General features: G+C 49.2%; 1 protein-coding gene across 6 annotated transcripts in view; it reads left to right on the top strand.

Moving 5' to 3' along the window:
• Positions 1–18,035, top strand: part of MAP2K5 (mitogen-activated protein kinase kinase 5) — a 1,998,137-nt gene that overhangs the window by 1,420,830 nt on the left and 559,272 nt on the right. The window lies entirely within an intron of this gene.

The following is an 18,035-nucleotide window of genomic DNA, read 5'->3' as shown; positions in this document are numbered from 1 at the left end:
ACATACAGGAGATAATAGAAGACTACTTCCATCATAATACGGGTAGTGTAGACAGATCCGGGACAATATGCGATGCCTTTAAGGTAGCAGTCAGGGGAGTAGCGATGGGGAAGACAGAGGGTCTTAAAGGGAGCGTCCTGGCCGAACTGGGGAAAATAGAACAAGAAATAGAAAAGGCGGATAGACAAGTGGGTACGACCGGGGGGGAACCTGCCGCACTACTATCACTAAGGTTACAGTGCAGTAACATCTGGGAGAAGCTGGGGAAACTAGACTTTGCGAAATATGTACAGAAATGACATTTGGAGGGCGTTAAGCCGGGCAGACTCCTTGCCTGGTTACCCAAACAGGATACAAAGAAAGACCCGATTAACACAATAAAAGAGAGGACTGGGGAAGAGGTGGGGACCCAAGAGGGAAATCAGCTAAGTATACTCGCTGATCCTATGTCCCGTCCCTTTTCCTCCATACTTTTGGGACATTCCGTCCTGTGGGATGGGACCGGAGCACTGTTGTAAAAAAGCATCAAATTGAAAAATGTGTCCGTCTCTTTTTACGCAGGGTACTGCACGTGGCCGTAGCCCCACCCTACTTAGCTATGCCACGCACATCGCCCTTCAGTCCTTTTCTCTGCGTGGTCGGGTCTGGAAGCACTTGCATCACCGGGAAGACCTTTTTCCTTCCCGTTGTCCTTCACTCCTGCTCTGGTTCTGCGGTCGCGTAGTCCTCCGTATATGCCGGATCGTTTGGGATTTGCTTCTTGTTCCTCTTGTGAGCATCGCTTCGCTAGGGCGAATCCCCATTCTCTCAGCTTGGAGTGTCTGGGACCGGATCACCGTTGGGACTTGTGTTTCTTCTGTGACTCCACTTCGGTCCTGCACTTCAGCGCCGTCTTTGTCGGTGGGAGGAGATCTTCCAGAATGTTCCTCCATCGCATTTCCAACTCTTCGACGGAAAGAAGAGCCACCCGGTAAGTTCCTTACTTTTCAGGGCACCCCAGCCGAGGAACTCCTTCACGGGGTCCTCCAGGTCCGTGAGGGGCTTCAAAAGCTCTGCTACCAGGGTTTTCCCTGAGGGGCCTCACAGGCCTAACAGGCGTACGAGGGTTTTCTCCGAGGGTTTCAGCGAGGGGCATGCCTATACCGGATCACGATCTGAGGTTCACCGATCAGGTGCCAATAGCCAGCATAGTTGTGCCGAGGTGTTGGGTACCAGAGTTCGATGCAAGGTCTCCTTGTCAGGAGCTTTCCTCATAGATGCCGGGGTGCGCCCTGAGGCCTCTGTTAAGGCTTTCTGTACCGAACCACGGTTCAAGGCCCCTCTCTGGGGAGCTGTTAAGACTGGACTCTCTTCCGAGGTTCCTCTTAACGATTCTAAGGTGTGTACCAACAGAACTGAGAGGCCTTTTAAGACCTTGTCTGTGAGGTAGATTCCTCAACTTTCCCACGCTCGCTGAGTCACCGGTTCTGTTGAGGGGGCACAGGGAGAGGTCGTCGACATTGGAGAGTCTCCTCCTTTGGAGGCTAATTCAAGGGACAGTGTGTCCAGTAAACATCCAAGGCCCCATAGTACTGGCTCTGCCGAGGATCCTTGTGTCAAGGCTAAAATTTCAGTTAAGTCCCCTGGCCAGTCTGTGGAGTCAACTGCCTCATCTACACATGTGACGCAGTTCTCCTCAGATGTTCACAAAATGGCGGGCCTTCCCATGTGGTCTACGGCGGCCATTTTGGATTCTTCCCTCACACCCACGCGATCGATGGCAGGTGCTGGAATCTTCTTTTTGGTGGACAACCTTTTCCACGCGACAGTGTGAATCTGTTCCGCCCTACCTATGACTGGCATTCTCGGATGCCACTACAGCATACAGTCTTGCTTTCTAGCAGCCTCTTTGTTGGAGGATGCCTTTTTCGGGATGTTTCAGAGACTTATGCACTCTGACCCCATGAGGGAGTACTTTAAGAGCCTTTCTTGTAGCTCTGTCACCAGGGCTTCCCCTGAGGTGCCCCAAGGGCCTAACAGGCATACCGGAGATTCCTCTGAGGGTTCTGGCAGACCTGCCAGTACCGGACATTGGTCCGAGGTTCACCATCACAGTGCTAAAGTTAAGCCCAGTTCGACTGGGTGCTGGTATACCAGGGTTCACCCTGAGGTCTTAGTTTCTGGAGCTTTCACCATTGTAACCGGGTTGAAAAACCTGAAGTTCCTCTTGTGGAGGCTAAAGTCTATACCGAGTCCTGACTCGAGGCCCCTTTTAAGGGAGCTTCATGTACCAGGTTGAAACCTGAGGTTCCTCTTGTGGAGGCTAAAGTCTATATTGACAGATCTGAGAGGCCTTCTCTGAGGGTCTTGTTGGTGAGGTATTGTGCTCAACAGTCCCACGCTCAGGGTCGTGGTGGTACCGGGTCTGTCGAGGGGGCAAAGAGGGGAGTCACGGACCGTGTTCCCTCTGGTACCGGCTTGTCCGAGGTTCCTCCATTGGAGGCTAATTTTGAGACTGGTTCGAAGATGTTTACTTAACATCCGAGACCACCCAGTAGTGGCTCTGCCGAGGTTCCTTGTGAGGCTAAAGTGTTACTTAAGCCCCTGACTCTCCTGAGGAGGCAATTGTCTCAGCTACGCATGTGACGCAGTTCTCTTCAGGTGGCGACAAAATGGCGGCCCAACCTGCATGGCCTACGGCAGCCATTTCGGATACCTCCCTTACACCTACGTTTGCAACGTCTGGTGCTGTGAGCATTCCTTTCGGCAATAGTAACCCGTTCAGCCCTTCTTTGACCGGCGTGCGTGGGCTCCACTGCCTCATACTGTCTCGGTCCCTCCTGCTTTTGCTCCTCTGATCTGTGAACCCGGCTGGGGGTGGACCCTCCTGGCAACCATCCTCCTAAGCCCTCGGCTGAGGATGAGTTTTTTGGGAAGTTTCAGATGCTCATGCACTCTGACCCTATGAGGACGTAGTTTGAGTGTCTTTTCACTCCTGTTCCACCCCATCCCCGGCAGCTCCGATTCGGTTTTTCTTTTAAAACCTGAGGCAGTAGGCGTGCAGGGCCAATCTTCTGTTTCTGCCTCGTTGGGATGAGCCTTAAGCGAATGAGGATGGCGATGAGCAGCCCCGCTCAGTGAGAGTATTCCCAGCTCGGTGAGAGAATTCCATGACCGGGAGGGGCTTGTGTAGCTCTGTTACCAGGGATTGCCCTGAGGTGCCTCAAGGGCCTAATAGGTACCTCAGAGTGTTTTCTGAGGGTCCCTCCGAGGACCTCCCAAAACCGGACATGGTACCGAGGCTCACCGTTTGGGTGCTAAATTCGTCTTTGGCTCTGGAAACCGGGGTTCACCCTGAGGTCTCCATTTCTGGAGCTTTCCACAATGATATCGGGGTGCGCCCTGAGGTCTCAGTTTCTGGTGCTTGTCACACCAAGCCACGGCTCAAGGCCCATCTTGATGGAACTTTATGTCCCGGGTTAAAACCCAAAGTTCTTCTACGGTACTACCCCACCTCCTATACTATTTCACAAATATACCCCACAGCATACCCGGAATATTCTTTAAACAATTAAACACAATAGCACAGGAATTCCTGTGTGGAGGGGGAAGGAACACGTTGGCACTGAACACATTGCAAAGAGATTATGAGTCGGGAGGAATCAAACAGCCTGACTTTGAACAATACTACCTGGCAGAACAGCTGCAATTTGTGGTACGATGGCTGAGGGATGACACATCTATCGACATATTAGCATTCCAGCCAGTGCTACAGCACTGCTATCTGAGAGAGAGATAATCTGGATGGAGAAGCCATTAACCCGATCGCTCCCCACCCTTGCTACACTGGGCCTAACCCTATGGAAAAGAGCGTGGAAGATCCAGGGAACACCGGACCCCTGCGCTATGCAGGTCCCTCTAGCGGGACTGGCGAACACCTGATCTGAAGCCCTGGCAGAGTATCGAAGGCATTGGGAAGCCAAAGGCATAGCACAGGTTGGGGACTTATGGAGAGCGGGACAATGGGTGGAATTTCAAACTGATAGAAGAATACGAAGTACACAAAGGCCCCGTTATACTATATAACTACATGGTAAAAAGAATAAAGAAGAGATGGCCAGATTTATCCCAAGATACCGGAACAGTGGAGGCACTAGATGCATGGTGCGACGTGGCAGAAGGTGGACACATGGTGTCTATGCTGTACGAACAGCTTCTGAAAAGCCTTAGCACACTCGAACTGCAGGCACGAGGAAAGTGGGAGGCAGAACTCCAAAAAACCTACACCAACCAGGAGTGGGCAAGAGCCTTAAGATGCATGAAGGAGGTCTACAGAAATGCGAGGTACAGGCAGACACAGCTAAATGTGACACAAAGAGCATACCTCACTCCTAGTAGAATAACCAGGATGGGGAGTAGAGTAACCCAAGGCTGCCCTCAATGTGCAACGAAAGACGCAGATATGCTGCACATGTTCTGGACCTGCCCGGTAATAATGAAATTCTGGGATGACATCAAGGTAAGAGCGGCGGAGGGCGGAATACATATTCAGGCGTTGTTGCCGGAATCCTACCTATTGGGACTGTTCCCGAGAGGTGGCAAGCCAAGAACACACATAGCCAAAATGAAAGACTTGATGAGTATTCTGGCGAAGCGCCGAACAGCTATGGCTTGGAAATCCAAAACCGGCCCGACCATAGAAGCATAGTGGGCTGACTTGAAGCAATAGACACTAGCTGAAACAGTATGGACCATAGTATTGCAAAGAGGAGCAAGCGAGAAGATCTTAGCATTGATACAAGAACTGTTTGAACCCAGGGACAGCAACAACATGGACAACTCCAGTGAGCCAGAAAATGCAGACAGGAATGCAGGAGAAATTGAAGGGCATACTTAATAAAGAGCCGTCAGATAACCCTGAAGGTGCAGCTATCCAGTTGTGCTAAGTAACAAGAAATCTGAGTACGGACGGACAGGACTACGCGCCAGGACATTGAGGATGCCGGAAACTCTTGGCACGACGTGCTGGAATGATTGTTATGTTTGTTGTCTGTTATCTGAATGTTGTGTAAAAAAACGTTTTTTTTTTTTAAAAGGAAGCATTGTGTCAGGAATGCTCAGGTCCCAGGAGTTATGCAGAACCAACCACCCCCTCTGCGGTCTTGGTGTCTGTAAGTCTAAGCTTACACAGACCTCCGTGACCAGAGCGGGGAAGGAGGGTTAGGGTCTCGATGGTTGGATAGGTAGGGGGATTATAGGGTAACCAGATTAAGGGATAGGAAGAGGTAATGGATAGGGCTGGGAATTAAGGGGAAGGCGATGATTGCACACTTTTGTTAGCCAATACTTGTTTGGCGCCCTTTTGAGGGGGCAATGTTTCAACACCTCTACATGTAAAGGTGTTCTCCATTACACATGAGTAAAGAAACCACCAAGAACCTGTTAACCCCAACATCAAGTTTGACCACAAAGCCACAATGGAGTATCCAGCACAGGTTTAGCCCAAATACGTTTGCACCCAAGGTTAGTCAACATGCACTTGCACACTTAGCTTTCACAGTCTGTAAGTCCAGTCCAGCAAGAGCGGTTGAGTCCTGTGCCACGTCCCTGAAGTAGGTGGGTCCTTTTCACACTAAAAAGAAACAAAAGATTGTATTAGCGTATGCCTTTGGATTCGTTGGTCATTCATTCCTCACAACACATCCGACACACTCATTCCGCACATAACCTGCACTGGAGTTCCAAATTCCACCGACGTGCGCTGCCGCACGTGGCTGGTAACCTCTATTGATGTTTATCTGCTCAGCACGGTCTTACGTCAGACCGATCTATCTTGCCGTAACACGCTTTTCGTCTCATGTGCCCTTCGGGCTTAACGTTCCGTGAGGCGAAATAGCGCATAGTTAAATGCTGTCCAAAAACGTTTTTGTAACACCCAAAATGTGCTTCCCCGGAGATCCCTGCCCACTTAGCTTTATGTCGGCGGCGCAGGGGCTCTGGAGGGGTTGGTAACGCCCCTGCGCTTTCCCCCTCTTTCCCAATGAACGCAAATGCCAAGCGGTACTTATCTTCTGAAAGCGAGGGGCCGGATCGCTGCTCCGGAGGCTCTGGGCCCCTCGCGTGGGATTTTCTCGGAGCTCCTGGGCGCACGTCCTGTCTCTCTGGAATCTCGAGCACAAGCCCCGTGCCTCGGGACTTGCGCATGCGCATAGGCCTGCCACACCCGACACGGCTTCCCATTGGCTCGCGGGCCCGCGAAGCCTGCTGGGTAATGTAGTCCTGGCGTGCCTTTGCCGGGTTTTGTAGTTTGTAAGTGTTTTCTGCCTGCAGAGAGGCACAGCAGCCGTTTATACGGCTGCAACCTTTTAAACAGTGCTTTTTGTGATGTTTCCAACCCCACAACCCCAACAGTTCGTGGCCCACGCCCAGTCCTGCCCCTGACACATTGCGCCACTCCCTGCAGTCAGGACTCGACGTAGACTATTCTATTGGGAGATCTGTCATGCAAAGATTCACCTTGATTAGAAAATCAGGATTTGCGCAGGACATCCAAACGAAGTTTCTAGACATTCTCTTTGGCGGCTCGCATCTTTTTGGCCAAAAGGCAGTTGGCAGCCTTAAGAAATTGCAGGCATCCAAGGATGCAGCAAAGTGCTTAGGTGCAGCGATTAGGCAACCTGCTTAACCTTCTACTCAATGGACGTGCAAACCTTTTTGTTCCTACAACTACCGACAAAAAGACAAACAGCCCGCCGCTTGCCAAGGACAGAGGCAGAGGCGGTTTTCTTGGTCTGTCGGAGGTAGAGGAGCAAGACGCTTCTGCGTCTGTACCCACCAGTGCGGCCCCACCGCAAAACCTCTTGAAGGACTTCTGCCACTTGACACCTGTAGGCGTCTGTCACACCATTCGCAAGAATGGTGTGCCATTTCTACGAACCGATGGGCACTTAAGGTAATCTTCCAAGGTTACTGCATCCCATTTTCAAAGCGCCCACCGGATTGCCCCTCTTTGGCCAGGCCACCACCTGTCCAGAACCACTGCTCCTTCAAGAGGTTTCCTCTCTTCGGGAGAAGGGTGCCATAGAGTTTGTACCTATTCAGGAAAGGAACAGGCGGTGCAACCCATCTTGCGCCTGTGACGCTTGAACAAGTTCCTCAGGAAAGACACATTTAAGATGGTAACACTCGCAGACCTTTGAGGCCCTAGAAAATTCAGGATTGGTTGGTGTCACTCGACCTACAGGACGCTTCTTCTACTGCCAATCCATAACAAGCACAGGAAGTACCTGATGTACGTCATAGGCAACATCACTACCAGTTTCGAGTTCTGCCATTAGAGCTCATCTCTGCCCTGAGGGTTTTCACCAATTTGTTGGCGCTAATGGCGTCCAGTCTCAGGGAAACGGGGGATCCACGTCTTTCCATACCTGAACGATTGATTAATGAGAGCATGGTCCTCGGTTCAAACCTGTAATCATATCCGTCAAACCTGCCACCTTCTCCACAATCTGGGCTTCTCCCTCAATTCAAAGAAGTCTCAGTTGACACCTTCCCAAATGCTCCAATTCATTGGAGCTGTCCTGGATTCTCCCTCCGGCAAGGCTTTCCCTCTCCTGTAGATGTCATCAAATTCCAGAATGCCAATATCTGCCAGCCCCAGACTTCCTACAGCCTTATGGCATCCTGCTTTTTTTCTGGTGCCATAGGCTCGGTTGAGTATAAGATTGCTCCATTGGGCCCTCCAATCTCAGTGGTCGTAGTTCTCTGGCAGTATAACGGACTTAATTCAAGTCCCGAGCAGAGTCGCTTAGAATCGCCTGTGGTGGACTTGCAAAGAGAACATGATGGCGGAAGAACAGTTTTGGCAACAGTGGCCGCAGAGGACCGTGGAGACGGACGCATATCTGAAAGGCTGGGGTTCTCATCGGAGCGAGCTGACGGGGAGAGGGTTGTGATCCTTGGCGGAAACAAAAGTTCACATAAACCTGTTGGAGCTGAGGGTGATTAGACTGGCTCGGATGGCTTGGATGGCTTTTCTGCTTTCTTTGCATGGGAAGACTGGCCTGATCATGACAGACAGCACAGTAGCCATGCACTACATCAACAAGAGAGGTGATGTAGGGTCACTCATTCGTGTGGAGAGGCGATGCAGCTCTGTTTCGGGCATTACAAAACTAGGTGTACTTCTTGGCAAAAAACCCACTTGATCTCCCACAAGTGGGTGCTGTGCCAAGAAGTACACCTAGAGATCTTTGCCCTTTGGTGCCCCCTCAAGTCGATCTTTTCATCTCCAGTGTGACCAGGAGTGCATATTCGTCTGCTCAAGGAAGTTTCCCCAGAGAGGAGCCCTGGGGGGCGCATTGGTGGGGGGCTGGAACTTCCAGCACCTGTAGTTCCCACCAATTCTTGTCATCTCTCAAGTGATCAGAAGGTCGAAGAGGTACGGAGCAACCATGATCGTGATTGCCCCAGATTGGACCAGAAGAACGTGGTAACCAGGCCTTCTGGGCATGACCATCTTCTAACGCTCACCTGATTCCCGTAGAGGCGCCGGTCTTGACTGGGCGTATACCGTATCTTCAAAGGTGATGTGTAACACACGGCTGGCTCTTTGGGCTGGACCTCTGTGCACTGTATGTGTGACTCGAAGGGTAAGATGTCTGCAGATAGAAAATATGGGATTAATGAACTGGGTTATTGAATGTCTCTCTTCTTCCCTTTCTCTTCTCTTGTAGAACCCCGAAGGTTAACGCTCTCACCTTAGGTACGTGAACGCCGTGCTCTCCATCTGCCTCGGGGCAGGGTGCTGTAACCAGTTTCTTCACTGGATAAGGGGAGCAGGCCTCTTGACTTCAGAGGACTGCTGTCCGTCGTTTACTGCACAAACGGTAAGTTTCGAGTAATTCTAATGTCTTTAAAGTCTTTAGTAATGATGTCTCTTATTTTGCAGGGTTCCGGCGATGATGGATGACAGGCTGAAGTGAGTTGAAGATGGAGCCCGTGTGATGAATAGAAGCGCCTGGAAGCACGTAAGTAAGCGCTTGTTGCCTGCTTCACGATGCGCTCTAACTGTCTTTTTATTTTGCAGGTACAAGTTCGGAGCGGCTGCTGGGTGCCGGAATACCCACTGGGTTAGATGTGGAAAGGAGTAATGGCACGTGAGTATTAAAGTTCCCCAATGTCTTTAAACGCACCTTGTTTAGTCTTTCAGATGCGGGATGCAGCGCCGAAGGCCTCCGGAGCGTGCGAAGAGTTGGTAAGCCTTTGTCTTTCAGATGCCAGAATGCAGTGTGAAGACCTCCGGAGCGCACGAAGAGTAGGTAAGCCTTTGTCTTTCAGATGTCGGAATGCAGCGCGAGGCGTTGGTGACAGCCGATGGATCAGGTAAGTGAAGAGCTGTCACTAAAGACCGTAATGCTAACCTGTTTTTTCTTGTCTTTATAGGTGTTGCTGAAGACTGGATTCAGGATGGTAAGCCTTTTCCCTTAGGCCCAGGATCAGATGCAGAAGACACGATGAGCGTTCTGCTGCAGAGGATGCAGAATAACGCAAAGCAAGATTCATCCATCGGGTGTGGTTTAAATAGCCTCCTGTAGTGCTTAGGTGTCTCCTTCCACAGCCACGCCTAGGTAAGAAAAGAGTTCCTGCTTTCCAGAAGAGTTCCAGTGTTCTGAACCTAGGGAGTGGCTCCTGCCCCACCCAACAGGAAAAGTAGTTCCAAACAGAAGAGGATCGGAGGCTCAACTGGCAGGCAAGTAAGCAGCATGGTCTGCTGCAGGTAAGTCCACCCAAGCATTATGAGCCCGGCGCTTCCAGCGCTGGGACTGGGCATATTTATGAGCCTGGTGCCACTGGCGCCAGGTCTGGGTCCAAAAGGTCCCAATTGGGACTGGTTGGCACTCGGAACCTGGGTTATGGATCTGCTTCCAAGGGAGTTGGGAAAACCCTGACCTTTTGGAAGCAGAGATCATGACACATCTGTCCCCCTCTCTCAAGAGGGAGGGGGGGACGAAGGGGCTGGTTCTTCAACCGAGCGTACACCTGCTCAACCTGCATGCCTGGCTTCTGAGAGACTAAGAGGCAGGTACTGGGACCTTCCGGAAGAAAAACCATGGAGTTGCTGGGTTTCGGCCAGAAGGCCAGCAACAAAAGATCTTGATCACTGCCTTGGAAGAAATTCTGCAGATGTTGCAGAGCACAGGATGTGGATCTCTTTTTATGCAACAGCTTAAGGCTGCTGTCCTTCCTTCTAAATTTGGCAGGACGGGACCTTCAGGTCACCACCATCAAGGGCTGCCTACAGCAGTATCCATTTTAAAGTGCGCGCTAGAGCAAGCATCGCACTTCTCGATCCCTTTGGTGTTGCAGTTTTTAAATGGGCTAACACACACCTTCCCTCCGACACCCATCATGGTACCAGCATGGGACTTAAACTTGCTGTTAACTTTTCTTATGGCTTCCTCATTACTTTTGTGCCCTGTCGCCATTTCCTCAGCCCGCAGAGTGTGCAAATTTCAGGCCCTTTCCTATTAGCCGCCCTTCACTATCTTTTCCAATGACATGGTGGCTCTTAGAGTGCGCCCTTTGTTCCTCATGAAGGTTGTATCGGAATTCCACCTGTCGCAATCAATTAGTTTGCCAGCCTTCTATCCACCTCCTCATCCATCCAAGGAGGAACAAAGGATACATATACTCCACCCCAAGAGGGCTTTGAGTTTCTGCATCTCCAAGACAAGACAATTCAGGATGGAAGATCCGCTATTTATTGGATACACAGGCCTGAAGAGTGGCAAAGGAATAACAAAGCAAACCATCTCTAGATGGATAGTGAATTGTGTTTCACAATGCTACACCAGAGCGGGTAAGGAGATTCCTGGAGGTTTAAGGGCTCATTCCACTAGAGGTGTGGCAGCTGCCTCTACTCTCCAAAGATGGGTGCCTGTTAGGCTGCGACGTGGCTCTCTATAAACACATTTGCAAAACACTATTGCCTGGACAAAGTATCCTCACATGAGCCTCGTTTTCTCAGGGCTGTCCTCCAACAAGTGGTGACATCGCCGTGGAGTTCACTCCTTTCCTCCTCCATAATGATTTTTACTGCTGTGGGAGTCCATCTAAGATGAGGTAGCGTGGGAGAACACAATCCATTAGAAGAACAAATGACTTACCCTAGTTATATTCTTTCTACTACATGTTCCTCTCACGGATTCTTCATTGCCCTACCAGCCTGCCCCAAGGTTAAGCTGATTATACAACGACTCTCCTTTAATGCTTGTCCAGGTATCCTTGTCTTTAATCCCCAACACGGCTCTGCAATGGGGAAAAAACGTCAACTGAGGTCATGGGGCGCCGAGCGCGACATTTGTATCCGCATTAACGTCCCGTCTGTTCAGAGACGAATCAACAGCCATCAACGCCAGTGCACACCATACCCCCTGCTGGGAAAAAATGTTGAGAGCTGCAAAGCAGGAGAATAAATATCTAAAATGAGAACTACGTTGGAGGAACATCCAGTAGAAAGAACATTACAAGGGCTAAATCATTGGTTCATTATGTGGATATGGTAGCTGAAACAATGGTAGATTGAAACAAAGTAATATGGGCATTTTGCCCTTCTATACAACATATGGTGGTCCGGCTGTTATTCCGGATTTAAAAGTCTGAGGCTAAAAGTGTGGGTCTTGTACTTTATGGTGCTGGGGTGTGGGCTATTAGCACCCTTGATCAGATTACATTCATTGAGAGAAAGTTTCTCAAATCTATGTTGGGGGTTTCCTCTGCAACTGCAGAGGAATTGTTATACTATGAGACTAATCTTTCCCGAATTTCCTTTTAAAGTCATTTTGAGCCCTTACGTTTATGGTTTTTGATATGGAGTGATGAACTCACTGTTTTGAACAAGCTGAGCTTAAGGGATGTCCTGAGTCTAGAAAATGCTCACAACATTCCGTGGCTGTGTTATATGAGAAGCACTTTGACAAATATTGCTCTGCTTCCTATGTGTTTAGAATCGCACTTCATCTCAAAGTTCTAGGCATGTGTTCATTAAGGCCATATTCTCCAAAAAAACATCCGATCTTTGTATTCGGAGGATGAAAAACAAACCGTTAAAAGCTTATCTCCTGCATCAATGTAGTTCAGCCGTCAGAATGGAAAACTATGTATCACTAATGGTTATGCTAGAAAATGAATCCCTAATCCCCGGTTTCTCCAGCGTCTCCTTGCTGCCAATGTACAGGCTTGCAATACGTTGAAAACTAATTTGTACACGTGATAACACATCTACAGAATCTAATATGCACATGTTGTTATTTTGTAAATTATATGAATTGCCACATAAAGGCTTTTTGATACCCATTTTAAGACTGTTACATTTTAGACATTGTCTTGTTGCATATTTTTATATTATGCAAGCACAACATGTCTGACTCTGTATTGCATTGGATCGTTTTTTAACTAACGTGATGTATGGCATGGAATCTGTTTCGATTTAGTTTTATATGTAGAACGTTCACCATGATAGAAGCCCATGTGTGTATATTGTTTCTATGCCAGTGTTTTATGTGATATTGTTTTTATTATATGCTTTGTACGTTTTATGAATTTTATATAAAAACAAATGAACTTCATGATGATGATGAGCAGAAAGATGCTGGAAGACACAATAAGGAAAGTTCAAGTGGCAGGGGGAGAGAACGTCACTTAACCGGAACCAAAAAGCGGTTTAATGCTTGCATCTACGTTCGTAGAGGATGGGACCGAACGACTATGTAGCGATATAGGATATGATATGGCATTTCTAAAGCGCCTATACACAAGTGTTTCAATATATTATTATATATATATATAATATTATATATATATATATTATTCTTCTGTCTTTTATGTAGCGATTTATTCTGAAACTAAAGCCTTAGTAGAATTTGAAAGAAGCCAGTGCTTATAAGTGTGATGAGTGGCCATGGGGAAACACACTGGCAAACAGCGCACAGCTAAATGCTCCATACCCAGTTAACAAAAGGTCGCTCAAATCGATAGTGATGTAGCAAAACTAAAATTACCCGGATGTGCCAACTGCTCCCCCCTCGGAATGATTGGACTGAAGTCCAGGGACCCGCTAGTTGCGAAGCGATCGTGCCATGTCTGCCCCATTGCCCCCTTTAAGCAGTAGACACATCACTATGACGAGGCCCTTCCACCATGAATATACTGGCAAACAAATTCAGTTGTATAGAAATCGATGAAAACCGTGTGCAGTAAAAATGAGGAAGAGATTTAAATAGTATGATATGATATGGCATTTCTAACGCGCCTATACACAGGTGTTTCAAGGCGCGATGGGGCAAGGGAGGTGGAGCAAAGGGAGGGCAGACAGCGATCCTACTAGGCCAGGTGTCATTCAGTTTGTGCAAGTGCATGGGAAATAGTAGGCTAGCTTGGTAATGAAAACAGACGGCAGATCGCAGTATTAACTCCTAGTACTTCACCTCAGAAGAATAATATGGCTTAGCCATATTTGTCCTCATTACGAGTTGGGCGGTGATACGATGGCTTGTAATCGCCGTGGTATTGGGCTAAATTACCGCTGTATTACAACTTGGCGGGAGCGCACACTCACCGTTGGCGGAAATGGTAACTAAGCCCAGTGGATTTACCACTGAAACTGAACACACAATGGTAAATCTGCCTGTATTCGGCAATATTTCCATTACTGCTGTACATTCGCCACTAATTCTGCCGGCTGACTTTCTGCCGGCAGAAATAGCATCATCACCGGAACGGGAAGCACGGCAGCGTCCACCTTAAAAAATTCTATCTGATCTGAATCTACTACTTCCTGTATCCATTTGGAGAAACCTGACAGTATTCTCCCACCTACTCCCCTCCCCCCCGTGATCTTCCATTCATGTGTCCAGGGAAGGGCCATCACTTTTGGATCCCGACCCTGGGGGTGGACAAGAGAGGGAGGGTCACCGGAGTGGAGGGTCGCAGGGTGTCGGGAGGAGAAGGCCCAAGGGCGATGCATGTTATTCCCCTCCCTCCCTCATCTCAATTGTCCACCAAACCACTCTCCATCAGCCTTTATGGGGTATTTCCAATCTCACCCCATCTGCCCCTCCCCATTTCCATTAAGTACTGGGACGAGGAAGAGGTGAGTGAGAGCAATGAGTACTACCCATAGGAACAGCATGGAGATGCAAAGAGAGGCCTCCATAACACCATTAGGCTGTCCCACTAATAGTCAGGCACTTTACTACAACTGTGCACACCCAACTCCACTTGACTCTCCACTACACTATAAAAGGTGTGGTTCTGCCAAAAGCACTGAGCGAGCAGGGGTTGCTGAATGGAACTTAGAGGCCAAGGAGCAGAAGGCTGCAGAAAGAGGATCCCGGAAGATCCGGTGAACTGCAGCACACTAAGACACCAAGACTCTGTCCCGGTATGTCAGAGGGGCTGCAGCGTGGCGAGGGAGCTGCATCTCTGAGGAGTTGGAGCCGGAGGAAGTGCAGGCTGTAGGTCGTGTCCAGGCCAGTGCTAGTTTCCCTGGGACATGTGCTGGTGAGGGACAGGTGGTAAGACCCTGACCTCAATCCAAGACCTGGAGAACTCGTCACCAGCGCCCGCTACTTTGGTGAGTTTCACGAATTACAATAGTGGGTGGCTGGAGCTGAAGCAGTGGAAGCGGGCAAGCGCCCCCACGATTGGAAGCGAGTGAAAGTAAAGCTAAGTGAGAGAAAGTGCTTGAACGGTGCGGAAGCCGAACAGACAGAAAGAGCAAGAGAAAGTACACTAGTGGTGCAGAAACCAAATAGATAGAAATAAAGTGAACCGAAAGCAAAGAGTGGGTGCGAATGACCCGAAAGCTCAGGAAAAGGGTTCAAGCCTCCCGAAATGGAAAAGACAGAAAGAAAAAGAAGGAAAATAAAGAGAAGGGTGTGACCGACCCTAAAAGGGGAAAAAGGATGCGAGCGACCTGAAACCAACACAGAGGGTGCAAGACGCATGGGAAATGAAGATGCAAGAGAGAATGAAACAGTAAAGGGAAGTGTGCAAGAGGCAAAATAAGGTGGAAAGAGGGTGCAGGTATGCACAACAGAAAAGAAGGGGTGCAGGAAGCAGAGTGAAGTGGAACAGATCAGAGTGAAAGAGGCTCAGAAGGGAAAAGGTGCCAGAAGAAGGGTGCAGAGAATAAGGAGAGGGGCTAGAAGTGAGCGTGGTCCCGCATAGGAAGAGTGACGTGCCTGGCGTTCTCGTAAGTCTCTGATACTATCCCCATGAAAGAACTATACATCGAAAGATGCATCCTGACCAGGAGAACGTCTTGTTTGAAGACCAAACGGGGACTAAGCTTGGGAAAGGGAACCCTGAGAGGCCTAACCAGAACAGTGTCTTTTTGTTTGGAACTAGAAGAATCAAAGCTTGGGGAAGGGAACCCCAAGAGAACCAGAGACCTTGTGAGCTTTGACTTGCTACAAGAGCCCACATGGAAGGCTCCGAGGGCAACTTTTTGAGCTGAACTATTTTTAAAACTGGCAGAAATACTCCTATTGGTAAGGCTACCTGAAACCAGCTATGGTTCATTTCTTTTTGAGCCACCATTTTTCCTTTAAGAAAACCCCCTATCACATCTTGTCTAAGAGTGAGGGCAAGCATACGTTTGGACACAAATGAATTTTGGTCTTGGACTTACGGACATCCGTGGCCCTTAGAAGCATCAGTTGAGGGGAAAGCCCCCTTAGAGTTAGGGCCAGGTAGATAGGTATTACACCAACCCCACAAAGATTGACCATAAAGGTTTTCAAACTGTTACTTTTGGGTCTGTGTGTCTCTTGATACCATGCCTGTCTCACACAATACAAACCAACAGGGCAGTGGAATCTTGTCTCGGGAGAAATCCAAGGGCAATGAGCCGGGACGCAGGCTGAGAAAGCAAAAGTTCGAGGGAGAGCTACAAGTCCTCACTGCCGAGATGGTGGACCATGCTGAGGAGCTATATGGCTTCCACCAGTGCAAAACATTGGGGCAGCGAAAGGCAACCATCTGGAGGGCCATCAGCCAGACGGTGACAGGTGGGGGAACAGCCCCTCGGAATGGGGAGGACTGCAGGAAGCGCTGAAACAACCTCAAGGTCAGGGTCCGCAGCCTGCTCTACAAACACCAGCAGGAATGATTGGCCACAGGAGGTGGCAGCATGGACCGTCTTGTCTTGACCCTGTTGAAGAAGGCGGCCAGCTCCATAGGGGATCGAGTAAGTTGGGAATGCTGAGGCTGGAGCCAACAGCCAAGTCCAATCTGGTGAGTTTGAATTTCCCCCCTTACCCATACAAGCATTGTGCAGCACACCAGAGTGTGCCCCTTCCATCCAGTGCTTGTTATGTTTAAGGTACTCTGGAGGGTGCGTAGGTGCTAGAGGGTGCTGCACAAGGACGATATATGCCTTGCTTTGGAGTCCCACACTGTTGGCTACTCCTGCCACCCCTCACCCACTATGGGTGTTTGGGTGTGAACGGGTTCACTGCAAACCTTATGACTACAGCTACCATAAGTCAACATTGATTGATTACAACTGCACTGGCCTTTGACTACAACTGAGTCTGCTTCCCTTATGACCTGATGAAGGCAGAAACCGGTCGTAGGAGAACATCAGTGGCTGTGGAGGTGAATTGTGCAGGGAACAAGAGTGCACCCCTTTCATCCAGTGCTAGTGCAGTGTGTATATATGTATGTGAGGTTAGGGGTGGGATAGGTGAGCGGTATAGGGAGACCCTCCAATAGAAAAACGGGTTGAATTCAGATCCATTCAAAGTGCATGACCAAAGTGCAGACTTTAAAAGAAAGACTTTCAAAACCCTTAGAACTACCTATCATTAGAAAAAGAAATGAGTACATTTAAATAGACAATCGAATGAGGAAAAGAGTAACCTCATGAATAGAGTATGATGCATAATCTGGGCCTACCACCCTTGTGATGATAAAGTCTGGCTTTCAGATCAGTTAAGGGCCGAGGCACAAGCTACTCAGAAGGTCGTGGAGTAAGTGTCACGTTTGACCTCCAACCTGTTGCCAGGGCAAGGCTTTTGAGGCTCTTCGTAATTGGGAAGGTGAGATCATGTGCTCCTATTCACAGGGCTAACTGCAGTTCCAGACATTTGTGACATGTTTCATGTTCTGTTGGAAATGTGGATTAGTTGGTACACCAGCTATTGAGTATATATGAATTTGATGGTTTTAGAGAAATTAAAAAATGTATATATGATATGATATGGCGTTTATAACGCGCCTATACACAAGTGTTTCAAGGCACGACGTGGCAAGGGGGGGAACAGAGGGAGGACAGACAGCGATCCTACTAGGCCAGGTGTCATTCAGATCGTGCAAGTGCATGGGAAGGGGGGAAAGAAGAAGTGTGCGGGGGAAGGAAGAGGGGAATGTGCAATACATGGGAAAGCGGAATAAATAAGATAAATAAGACAAATAAAACAGCCAGCTAGTGGCAAGTGCAAGGAAGTGCAGACATAAGTGCTGGTAGGGGGACTGAAGGGATACAGAAAGCAGTCCCCAAGTGCAGGGGTTGCCAGGGAGGCACTGCAGGTGGGCAATTGACGGGGCCTGGGCCAGAGATCAGAAAAGGTGACCAGGTAACCGGTGCAGTTACAGTCAGGAATTCAGCAGGGGAGGGGTGGGGAGAAAGCAGAAGCAAAGAGAAAAGTTTTGAGGCGTTTCCGGAACTGGAGATGGTTCTCCGCGAGTTTCAGGGAGGCAGGAAGGCTGTTCCAGAGAGAGGCCCCTGCCGAAGAGAGTGATCTACCACCAACTCGTTGCTTGGAGAAGCGACTGACCCCGAGGGAGTTGGAGGCAGATGAGCGAAGAGCTTGAGAAGGAAGATATTTAGGGAGAGAGAGTTGAAGGTACTGCAGCCCCAGACCCCAGAAGGCCTTGTGTACAATGCAGAGGGTTTTGAACTTAATCCTTGCAGCCACTGGGAGCTAGTGCAGATATTTCAGTCCTGTAGAGATACGATCCCTGGGCTTGAGGCCAAGGACAAGTCTTGC

This window comes from Ambystoma mexicanum, chromosome 11, assembly GCF_040938575.1.
Source record: "Ambystoma mexicanum isolate Mex_15411 chromosome 11, UKY_AmexF1_1, whole genome shotgun sequence".
Taxonomy (NCBI): Eukaryota; Metazoa; Chordata; class Amphibia; order Caudata; family Ambystomatidae; genus Ambystoma; species Ambystoma mexicanum.
The sequence above is the reverse complement of the archived record's forward strand: the minus strand, read 5'-3'. Positions and strand labels throughout refer to the sequence as shown.